General features: G+C 46.0%; 1 protein-coding gene across 3 annotated transcripts in view; it reads right to left on the bottom strand.

Annotated features, from left to right (window-relative positions):
* The window catches only part of LOC126292282 (filaggrin-2-like), a 750,701-nt gene that overhangs the window by 703,910 nt on the left and 34,075 nt on the right, over nucleotides 1-12,716 (bottom strand). The window lies entirely within an intron of this gene.

Here is a 12,716-nt window from a genome sequence, read left to right as displayed (position 1 = left end):
GTCATGTGATTAGCTTTTAAGCTCCATCATCGGTGGATTGCTAGATCGAGTCCCACTCATGTTTTTTTTTTTTAATTCATATTTTTTCAACACTTCTCGTATTATTTCATATATATAATAAATTTGACAGATATTATGATGAAAAGACACGTGTTTTGCATGAACGTTTATTGATTTTTCAATATTATTTGGTTGTTTGATAATTTTTGTTATCATTACAAACGATATAGATATAATTATCAACAAATAAACGACACAATGTATAAAGTTTTCCAGAAAATGTATGCCTGTCGTGATTTCCGAAATCTCTTATAACAACAATCGATTAAGGCATCAGGAACTACTTCGATTTGCAGACACAAGTTTCAAGAACAAGGAATAGGTTTGGAAAGCCCAAGTCAAACATTGATAAATAAAAGTGTAAATAACTTTATCCAGTAATACAATGAGTTACAATATGCCAGAATATGATGGTAATGTAAGATTAATCGTTGGATGTGCTTTCGACGTTACAAGTTGCAGGATGATATTTTTCATACAGATACGCAAAACATAAATTGAAAAGGTATCCACTATATCGAATGAATGTAACTTTCCCGCATGCACGAGGAATCTTGGGTGTTTCTAAGGAAAAATCAAGCTCGCTGACATTTTAAAAAGTTCCTCGTTCTCCTCACAGATTGCATACAAACCATGCGTAACGCAAATTTTTTTTAAATATCGGCGCCGAAAATTGTTTATACGCAACTGAATCTGTTTTAATAACATCTTCACGAGAAGCAATTTCTCCGTTCGTTGTCAATAAAGTATGAACAAGTTTGATGGCTCCTGATACAGGTTTTAACTTATCTGTCGAAATAAAAGCCGCATAAAATTTGTTCTAATAATAGAAATCGTAAACAGCCAAATAACATTTTAAATTCAACAAAATTTCAAGCATACACAAGTGTATTTTTGTCAGATTATCTTCTAAATGTCATATGTACGAAATAAATTGGACAGTATTGAAAAAATATAAAGTAAGGGAAAAATAGCTGCGCAGGACTCTGCCAGCGACCCACGGATTACGTAACTTAAACACTGACCTCATGAACGCAACCATCTCGTGCTCAGGGTCGCAACGCACTGTAACATCACTGACACGTAAAATTTCGCTTTAGATTTTCTCGAAATTGTCTAAGTAGTACATCAACTTATTACTTGCTTATTACTCACACACAGTGTTGTCCTAATGGGCTGCTAAAAGTGTACAAAATTTGAAGTAAAGCAATGATCCGAACCTTGTGGCCGCTACTTGTAAGGATATGTTCTAATATTCTACAGCAAATGGATGTAGATGATGATTTTGTGGATCACTTTTGCTACTCTTTTTGTAGACAGGTGTGACCTGTGCTTTCTTCTAAGCACTGGGCGCAATATTTGTTCGAGGGATGTTCAAAAAAATGGCTCTGTGCACTATGGGACAGTTCCATAGACTTAGAACTACTTAAACCTAACTTAAGAACATCCGCACACATCCATAACTGAGGTAGGATTCGAACCTGCGACCATAGCAGCAGCGCTGTTCCGGACTGAAGCGCCTAGCACCGCTCGGTCACAACCGCCGGCACGAGGGATGTGCGATAGATTATAGTTAAGAGTAAGACTAACTTAGCCGCGAATTGGGATATATTATCTGATAGGGATTCGATCATGCCCTGGGACTTTGTTCAGTTTTAAGAATTTCAGCTGTTTCTCAACGCCATTGACACTAACACTATTTCACTCTATTGCCCCATTATACAGGCAAACGACTGCTCGAATCGTTCAGCACGCCACAGACACAGGCCCGAGGGACAATAATACTGTGCTGTAGGCAACATTCCTCTCCGCTTCAGTGAGACGTGTGGGGCACTCCCTGACGACACCCGTGTCTCTGAACACTAATCGACGACGACAACGTACTGGGTTCTCTTACTTCTTCGAGCCACTCACATATCTGGGAGCCTATTCCGTATGCTCGGACCTTCGTTAACAGTCTGCAGTGGGGTCCGTGTCGAATGCTTTGCGGAAAACTAGAAATATGCGATCTGCCTGTAGTCCTTCAGCCATAGTTGGCAGCACATCGTGTGAGAAAAGAGCGAGCTGGGTTTCGCACGAGCAATGCTTTCTAAAGTCGTGCTGATTCGTGGACATGAGCTTTTCGGTCTCTCGGAAATTTATTCATTCGAACTCAGAATATGCTCTAGGATTTTGCGAGAAACCGATGTTGGCCCGTAATTTTTGGGTCCGTCTTTCTACCCTTCTTATACACAAGAGTCACTTGTCTTTTCTTTCAGTCGCTTGGAACTTTGCGGAGGTGGAGATACGATGAATGCAAACTAAGTAAAACGGAATTAGGATTCCATCCGAACCTGGCGACTTATTTACAATGGTTGGAACTTAAATAGTGGCAACTACACTCCTGGAAATTGAAATAAGAACACCGTGAATTCATTGTCCCAGGAAGGGGAAACTTTATTGACACATTCCTGGGGTCAGATACATCACATGATCACACTGACAGAACCACAGGCACATAGACACAGGCAACAGAGCATGCACAATGTCGGCACTAGTACAGTGTATATCCACCTTTCGCAGCAATGCAGGCTGCTATTCTCCCATGGAGACGATCGTAGAGATGCTGGATGTAGTCCTGTGGAACGGCTTGCCATGCCATTTCCACCTGGCGCCTCAGTTGGACCAGCGTTCGTCCTGGACGTGCAGACCGCGTGAGCCGACGCTTCATCCAGTCGCAAACATGCTCAATGGGGGACAGATCCGGAGATCTTGCTGGCCAGGGTAGTTGACTTACACCTTCTAAAGCACGTTGGGTGGCACGGGATACATGCGGACGTGCATTGTCCTGTTGGAACAGCAAGTTCCCTTGCCGGTCTAGGAATGGTAGAACGATGGGTTCGATGACGGTTTGGATGTACCGTGCACTATTCAGTGTCCCCTCGACGATCACCAGAGGTGTAAAGCCAGTGTAGGAGATCGTTCCCCACACCATGATGCCGGGTGTTGGCCCTGTGTGCCTCGGTCGTATGCAGTCCTGATTGTGGCGCTCACCTGCACGGCGCCAAACACGCATACGACCATCATTGGCACCAAGGCAGAAGCGACTCTCATCGCTGAAGACGACACGTCTCCATTCGTCCCTCCATTCACGCCTGTCGCGACACCACTGGAGGCGGGCTGCACGATGTTGGGGCATGAGCGGAAGACGGCCTAACGGTGTACGGGACCGTAGCCCAGCTTCATGTAGACGGTTGCGAATGGTCCTCGCCGATACCCCAGGAGCAACAGTGTCCCTAAATTGCTGGGAAGTGGCGGTGCGGTCCCCTACGGCACTGCGTAGGATCCTACGGTCTTGGCGTGCATCCGTGCGTCGCTGCGGTCCGGTCCCAGGTCGACGGGCACGTGCACCATCCGCCGACCACTGGCGATAACATCGATGTACTGTGGAGACCTCACGCCCCACGTGTTGAGCAATTCGGCGGTACGTCCACCCGGCCTCCCGCATGCCCACTATACGTCCTCGCTCAAAAGTCTGTCAACTGCACATACGGTTCACGTCCACGCTGTCGCGGAATGCTACCAGTGTTAAAGACTGCGATGGAGCTCCGTATGCCACGGCAAACTGGCTGACACTGAAGGCGGCGGTGCACAAATGCTGCGCAGCTAGCGCCATTCGACTGCCAACACCGCGGTTCCTGGTGTGTCCGCTGTGCCGTGCGTGTGATCATTGCTTGTACAGCCCTCTCGCAGTGTCCGGAGCAAGTATTGTGGGTCTGACACACCGGTGTCAATGTGTTCTTTTTTCCATTTCCAGGAGTGTATTAATTCACAATCGATACATAAGAGTTACATGTTTGCACCTGTTACTGTCCTTCAAAGTAGTCACCAGCGTTGTGTCGAACCCGTTGCCAGCGATGTGGAAGGCGTAGTACACCGTTGGCAGAGCCTGTTGTGTTGAAGGTGCGAATGGAGCGGTCTACTGCCTATCGAATCTCTGGAACAGTTCTGAAGCGAATGCCACGAAGTGGTTCCTTCATCTTTGGAGTCAAATCAAAGTCACGAGGACTTCAGTCCGGGGAGTGTGGTGCATGGTACTTCTAAGTCCCATCGACCGAACAGAGCAGACACAGCTTGCGCTGTATGCGCCCGCGCATTGTCGTGCGAAATGGTGGTTGGGTTGCAGTCCTCAACGGCAGACCGTCAGTGCACAGTATTACTGTTTGTTTTTGGAGCACCACCTGCGACCAGCTTTGCGGAAGAAGCGGTGACGCTTTTTGCGCAACCCACAGCGCAGCCTTCGACGAACATATTATTTTCATTTGTTTTCAAGATGCATGGCCTGCAACATCACCTAATCTGAATGCACGTGACTCTCGGCACTGGGGATATCTATAAGAACGCGACTACGCGGGACACGTTCGGTCTCTACCTGATCTGAAGCCCAGTATACAGCGACACGTTGGTCAGATTCCACCGGAAGTGCGGTGAACAACTGTTGATCACGTCGTTTTATGGATGCAACGTCTCGCTGACGTCTCTTCGGCTCGTACAGAACACGCTGTGTAAGTGGCGGTTAGTAATATACGAAGGTTATGCCTTTCTCACTTTTTACCCTTTTCTGCACTCGCCCCATTTCTGATCCAGTACATATAGAAACATGCTCTGTATATCTTTCTTGCATTCAGTGCACCGCATTTGAACCTAGTGACAAAAATTGGATTAATTTTTTCCCAGCATAAATCAGTTACACGTTGAAGCATTAGAATATCTACCATGTTTGGCTGCCATAAGATAATTATAGCCCACACTAAGCCTCTGTGAGTAGCTGCAGTTTAATTGTAACTGTGCTGGCGTAAGGTGTCTCTGATCACCGAAGTTACGTGCTGTCGGGCGTGGCCGGCACTTGGATGGGTGACCATCCGGGCCGCTGTGCGCTGTTGCTATTTTTCGGGGAGCACTCAGCCTCGTGATGCCAATTGAGGGGCTACTCGACCGAATAGTAGCGGCTCCGGTCAAAGAAGACCATCATAGTGACCAGGAGAGCGGTGTGCTGACCACACACCCCTCCTATCCGCATCCTCAGCTGAAGATGACATGGCGGTCGGACGGTCCCGATGGGCCAATTCTGACCTGAAGGTGGAGTGATGATTTTGCTTTTGGCCTAAGCTGTCGCCTGCACACCAGGCGGCAAAGAGGTTGCGAAAAGATCGATAGTAGGCCAAACAGAGATTCGCAAGCAATGCGCCGCCAACGCCCTCTCGGCCGCTGGTATTTAGATCGCCGCCGTGGACCGGAGGGCTCAATTAGTTACAGCCCAGTGAGTCAACAAGTCGAATCAGTCTCAGGGCAGTGGGAGTCGCAGTTAGCTCAGCCTCTATCTCGGTGCCTAGCTAGCAGCGTACTGTAGATGGCGGACTTGTACGCCACGAGCAGTCAGGCCAACATGGACTATCAGGCCCATTTCGCACTGGGACGATGGTGACGGTCACCAGTGACGGTCACTGGTAGCTGTGATGAACACTCCTGGATCACCGGTGTCCGACACCGTAGGTATTGCCAACTGATTAGCTACTGAAATGGACTCGAGCGAAGAGGAAATTTTGTTAGTACTTCTAAGCAAGAGGAGTAGGAGGAGAATGAAGACAAAACGTTCATTACACTTACATCCACTGCTACGAGGTCGGCTGGAGAAAATTTTCTTTTATACTCTTTAAGTCGATCTGAGACAAGATGAGAAGAAGTTTTTTCAGTATTTTCGAATGTCGAAAACTTCATTTGATGAACCGCTAGGAGAAGTGAAAGAAGAAATTATAGAAATGGACAATAATATTTTAACTGTATTTTTCGGACCATAAGGCGGAGCCCCTTAAGACGACCCTAAGACGGACATTTAATTTTGTTATGAAAATTTTGAAATATTTTTTAGATTTTTACTTCATTCGCCCTACAGGGGTGAGTCCATGGTTTTCACGCTCATCCATTTTGTCCCTTCTTATCGCATTAAGACTGCATAAAGATACACTTAATATTGGTAAATGCAAAAGAAAATAGGGGTGCGGGATGCAAATGTGCTTGAAAGTTACAATCCTCCTATACTTTACAGGCGTAACAACTAAATTTCACTACTCTTTTATGGTCCGAAAAATAACGTATTAAATTTGAAAAACAACGTACAATTTAAAAATTTTGTTTTATTCATCCATGCTCTTCTCAATTAAATCAGGCACGAACTTCGATATAATTTGTTGCCAAGCCTGCGTTTTCACCACTTTGTCGCTATAGTCATCACTTTTGACATCCCAAATAACAGGACAGCTTTCTACTTCACTTATAAAGTGTTCCATGTCAATCAAATCTAAACTAATGGCTACAATGTTTACAGTATAATGTGCAACGAATATTTCGCGTCACTGTCTCAAAAATGACTGCCGTCTGTTGGCGAATCCGCAGCGCTGTGTCTGTGATCTGTGTCCCAGTGCGAGCACTCCAATTGAAACTAATGCACGTCCGGTGGTGACTGCTGTGAACAGAGTGACCTTGTCCGTCATATGTGGCGAGGGTGAGTCGCTGCTGGGTCCCGGTGACTCGGTGGGCGGTGCAGACTCCCGGTGTGAATGCTTCAGTTCAAACGAATGTATCTCTGTCGGTGACTGTCGCTGGTGACCGTCACCAGTGTCGAGAGGAGGAGATTTTATCACACCATCTGGACTGTCTTAAGTAGCTCTCTGCTTATATTAATAAAGTACCCTGTTAATTCATGAGCACAGTTCTGTTACAGAAAGAGGGTACCGTCCACCAGACAACATCTCTCCCTGCTTCGCATGGTACAGCTCTACAGAGACAACGAGACAGCACAAAAACAACCACCCAGTATTTCCTACCGAGCGAGATGACACAGTCTTTAGCACACCGGACTCACATTCGGGTCAAACCCGCGTCTGGCCATCATGATTTAGGTTCTTCGTGATTTCTCTAAATCGCTTCGGGCAAATAGCGGAATGAAAGGGCATGGCCGAGTTCCTTCGGCAGCCTTCCCTAATCCGTCGGGACAGATGACCTCGCTCTTTTTGGTCCCCTCTTCCAAATCAGCTATCCACCCAACCGGTATTCGCTCAGGAATCTGACGTCTCTACCACTGGCTTAAGAGGAACTAGAAGGTGGCAGACTACATTAAAAAACGTGTAGCACCAGGCGATAGTGTGGACGTCGGATGGCCGCTGCATCACGTCTTCGGAGAGACCGATGCACCGCCCGTGTATTAATAGCCGGGAGGTGTGGGCTGGTGTTTTGCACGTCTTGTTGCGCTGCAGGTTGCAGAGTTCCCCAGCGGCGTAATGAGCGGCCGTTAGCGAGAGCAGAGGGAATACCGGCGCCCTGCCAGACAGCTGGTCGTTCCGCGGCTGCCGACCCTGGTCGTGTGTGTGTGTGTGTGTGTGTGTGTGTGTGTGTGTGTGTGTGTGTGTGTGTGCGTGCGTGTGAGCGCAGGAAGCCGTCCGTTTCTGCGCAGAGCCCGCGCTGCCCCCGTGTCGCGGACTTCCTGCTATTAACTCCATCGGCCGCGGAGCATCCTGTCCACTATCCACTGCCGCCGCTCTGCAGGCGACTGCTCACGCTGACTGACTTCTGGCAGGCATTTGCGGCGCCCTACCTCGATGTAGCACAATGTGCGCGCGGATAAAATCTTCTAGAGCTTTGACGCCACATAGTGGCAGTGGCGAAAAAATACAGCCTCGCCGTCAGGATCATCTCGGAAAGGCGAAAGGCATCTTGTGTTTAAATTCCAGCTCTAGCATCAATATTTATCTATTTTTTAAAATTTGTTTACGCTTTTACGTCGAGTGGCAAGATTAGGGCGCTCAGGTCCTCTCTTACATCTAACCTGACTTCCTCAGGGAGCAGAATTACAATTTGCCTAGTCATGTGCAATATTAATTACTATAGCGGCCGTTACGAAAACAGGCATCTAAAGGTCGCCTCACACTCCTTTAGTTAGGAAAAAATCCGAAAAAATATTAGACAGTGAAGATGCAGAATGTGATTTTAGTAAGTGACTAAATGTTTTTGTGCTTGTAATACTTTCGTATTTTTCATGGTTACTTAAAGCTATAAGAAATTTTTCCTTCTACCTCCTTTATATTACTAATTTTTTTGCTAATGAAGGTGTCTTTCTGTTCGGGTGTATTTTTGCTTTGGATGAAGGTATATTTAGATATACCGAAACCGTGGTCAAGGATTTCAATAAATCTTTATCCTGCAACTGTTTGGCGTGCAAAAAATCTGCCATCGTCCCGCAATTTCTCTTGTGCCTAGTGGCAGAACTGTACACGACGTTCAAAGTCGTCGCCATGCAATTCCTGGTGCATAGAAATATGGTACGGGTGCAATCGATGTTGATGTAGCATTCTCAACACCGACGTTTATTAGATTCCCGATTCTCGCGGGATTTGGGGATTAGCCGCGACAGCAGTTAAAACGCCTACTTGGGCATCATCATTTGTTGCAGGTGGTGGTGGACGTTTCACATGTGGCTGAAGACTTCCTGTTTCCTTAAATAACGTAACTATCCGCCGAACGGTCGGGACACTTGGATGACGTCGTCCAGGATACCGAGCAGCATACATAGCACACGCCCGTTGGGCATTTTGATCACAATAGCCATACATCAACACGATATCGACCTTTTCCGAAATTGGTAAACGGTTCATTTTAACACGAGTAATGTATCACGAAGCGAATACCATCCGCGCTGACGGAATGTTACGTGATACGTTTGTGCCTAGTACAGCGCCATGTATCACAAAGCGAAAAAGTGGTCCAACTAAAACATTCATATCGCTTTACGTACTACACGAGTATGTAATAAAAAATGGGGGTTCCTTTTTAAAAAACGCAGTTGATATCCGTTTGACCTATGGCATTGCCATCTAGCGTGCCAACCATAGCGCAATCTGGTTTCCCCCTTCAAGCTAGACGAGTTTCGTTCTTTGTAGTTTTTTTCGTTTTATGCTTATTTCGTGAGATTATATATATATATATATATATATATATATATATATATATATATATATATATATATATCTGGGGAAAAGTACTACGACTCACACATTTGGGTTGACAATAATATACGTACATTCTCGAAGTTTATAGGTGGGCATGATACATATTTTATCATGAGAACATAAAAGTATTCCTTGATAAAAAAAAAAAAACTAAAATACCGTAAGAGGTATGAAACTGTTTCTCCTGTGTGCTGAAAAATGTCGCCGCCGATGGACTTGAATTCTGTTGGACCATGCAGGAGTTTCCAGAGGGAAAGATGATAAGAAGGCAATGTAGTTAGTACAATCGTACAGAATTACAATCGCTTTCATTGGTCAGCTTTTAAAGAACTCTTTTGCCCGTCGTGGAGGCGAATTGTGTGGCGCCTTTGCATCTACTAGATTCCAAACATGTTTTCTGTGTACCCTCTCACAATGTTCCCATCGAAATTATTTCTAGAACATGTTGCTAGCCCTACTGGTGACGTTAGGACCTAAGGAAATGTAATAGCCGTGAACGTGGCAAGCATAATAGCTGGTCTTAATTGATGAGACCATTGGGGGTAGGGGAGGGGGGGGGGGGGGGTGCACAGAAAACAAGTTCGGAATATAGCAGATCCAGTGATGCGAAACAAATCGCTTCCACGACAGGTAAAAGGTTTCTTTAAAAGCTGACCAATGAAAACGACTGTATTTCCATTTCTGTGTTTGTAATACGTAACTGCAAATGTTTTGTAGGAGATCCACTGTGATCGCTGTATGACGATTACGGCGCCAGATTCCGTACCACGGAAACTACTTTTAGCAAATAAAAATTAATATACCTCAACCCAGAATCAAATCTTCGACCTCCACCATGTCAACCAAAAACGCTATGCACTGCACCAACTGCACAGCACTGCTCTGGATACTAACAGAGTTAGTTACGGTACATGTGATTATGGTGTTGCCAGACTGCCAATCTATAACGTCCATTTACTACCGGAAACATGCGCAGCACGAAATTTTGTGACAGACATTTTTGTATTATCAGTATGTGAGGAATTGTGCTGCGAAGTTCGAGTGCGCGAATTTATCGTCACCCTCTGTATACGGAGAAGACGGACCGCTGAAAAAAAAAAAAGACGATAGTCGTTGTCTTGATTCTAAAACCTGCACGGGAACCAGGAGATGTGCGAGTGCGGGTAAATGAATTAATAGCTCATGAGAAGAAATCGATTGGTATGTGACTTGTGAAAGTTTCGATCAGCCCGGGGACCATATTCGAATAGCGTAAGCGGTAAGGTGACCGCTTCCGAAGACCGAGAAATCCGGGTTCGAGTCGCAGTTTGGCAAAAATTTTCATGTGTCGCTTTAAGTAGTACGTCTGTACATATTACAGTTAAGTTGAATTTCAGGAATAAATTTCAAGAAACACTATAATTGCGCTCGTTGACTAAAATCGTATGTCGCTCTATCGACCGGCAGACGCTCTTCATTGTTTTCGAAGAATTTGGAAGAAACGCAAAAACTAGGAAAGCTGTAAAGCAAACCCTAATGGATACCATCTCTAAAGTAAAATTTCATGGGAAAAATTCCAGATTAAGAGACTGAGATTAAGATAGGCGTTAGGCAGGAAGGTGGATTGGCACCCACATTATTTAACATCGCCTTGGAAAAGATAGAAAGAAGCCAAGAGAGGATTTGAAGAAATCTGTTTAGGTCCAAAGAAGTACAGTTTTACGGTGGAGCGCGTAGAGTTCGCTGATAATTTGGCCTTGTTGGCCAAGTCTAATAATGTGAGACCTGAGTTTCTCCTGGCGTATACAACTTTCAAATAACTGCCAGGAATTCAGCCAGGTAACACTTTCAGCGACCGCCGATATTTCGGCTGGAGAACACCCCGCCATTTTCAAGACAAACTGCAACGGATGGCGACGTACATGCAAATTTAAAACCTCGGTTCTCGGACTGATGCAGGAAAGATAACACACACACTGACCACTAGTAAAGCGGGTGTATATCGTACTCCTTGTAGCTGTGGCATGGCATATATTGTTCAAACAATCAGGACCGTGTAGGACCGATGTACTGAGCATAAACGGCACACACGATTACAGCAGCCAAGTAGATCTGCTAGTGCCGAACATTGCTTGGATACTGTTAACCCCATATTATACAGGGTGTTACAAAAAGGTACGGCCAAACTTTCAGGAAACATTCCTCACATACAAATAAAGAAAAGATGTTCTGTGGACATGTGTCCGGAAACGCTTAATTTCCATGTTAGAGCTCATTTTAGTTTCGTCAGTATGTACTGTACTTCCTCGATTCACCGCCAGTTGGCCCAATTGAAGGAAGGTAATGTTGACTTCGGTGCTTGTGTTGACATGCGACTCATTGCTCTACAGTACTAGCACCAAGCACATCAGTACGTAGCATCAACAGGTTAGTGTTCATCACGAACGTGGTTTTGCAATCAGTGCAATGTATACAAATGCGGAGTTGGCAGATGCCCATTTGATGTATGGATTAGCACGGGGCAATAGCCGTGGCGCGGTACGTTTGTATCGAGACAGATTTCCAGAACGAAGGTGTCTCGACACGGATGCGACCACCATGATTCTGTGAACAGAACCTGGATTCATCCCAAAAAATGACATTTTACCCTTCGTGCACCCACGTTCGTCGTTGAGAACACCATCGCAGGCGCTCCTGTCTGTGATGCAGCGTCAAGGGTAACCACAGCCATGGTTTCCGAGCTGATAGTCCATGCTGCTGCAAAAGCCGTCGAACTGTTCGCACAGATTGTTGTTGTCTTGCAAACCGACTGCTAGTGATATGACGCCGTTGGAATCCAGCACGGCGTTCCGTATTACCCTCCTGAATCCACCGATTCCATATTCTGCTAACAGTCATAGTATCTCGACCAACGCGAAGAGCAATGTCGCGATGCGATAAACCGCAATCGCGATAGGCTGCAATCCGACTTTTATCAAAGTCGGAAACGTGATGGTACGCATTTCTCCTCATTACACGAGGCATCACAACAACGTTTCACCAGGCAACGCCGGTCAACTGGTGTTTGTGTATGAGAAAACGGTTGGAAACTTTCCTCATATCAGCACGTTGTAGGTGTCGCCACCGGCGCCAACCTTGTGTGAATGCTCTAAAAAGCTAATCATTCGCATATCACAGCATCTTGTTTCTGTTGGTTAAATTTCGCGTCTGCAGCACGTCATCTTCGTGGTGAAGCAGTTTTAATGGCCAGTAGTGTATGTTAGAGAGGCATTGTTGGACTGAGACCAAAGCGCAGTCCAGAACCGTTGCCTTAATTTCCATTTGTATAGCGGAAGTTGAGGACAGTTGTGGAGTTCCTGCAGGGAGCCACCTGCTGCTGAGTTCGTTCCGCTGGACGGGAGAGCTCGAGCGTTGTCTGTTGTCTGCCGGTCCCACAGTCAAGGCCGCGCCACCAGGGCATGGCGACGGTGGGAGGAGATAGCCGGGGCTCTACGCCTATCCACCCACACGCACACACAGACAGCGAGCCGCTCTGCAGAGCAACGCGGAACTTTATGCATTGTAACAGCGACAGAACTTTAGCGATGGTACGAATAAATAATTAACATCACACACATCAATGCCCGAGGCAGGATT

Source organism: Schistocerca gregaria, chromosome 9 (assembly GCF_023897955.1).
Source record: "Schistocerca gregaria isolate iqSchGreg1 chromosome 9, iqSchGreg1.2, whole genome shotgun sequence".
In the NCBI taxonomy this organism is placed as follows: domain Eukaryota; kingdom Metazoa; phylum Arthropoda; class Insecta; order Orthoptera; family Acrididae; genus Schistocerca; species Schistocerca gregaria.
Note: the sequence above shows the minus strand (reverse complement) of the source record. Positions and strands in the feature narration are given on the sequence as shown.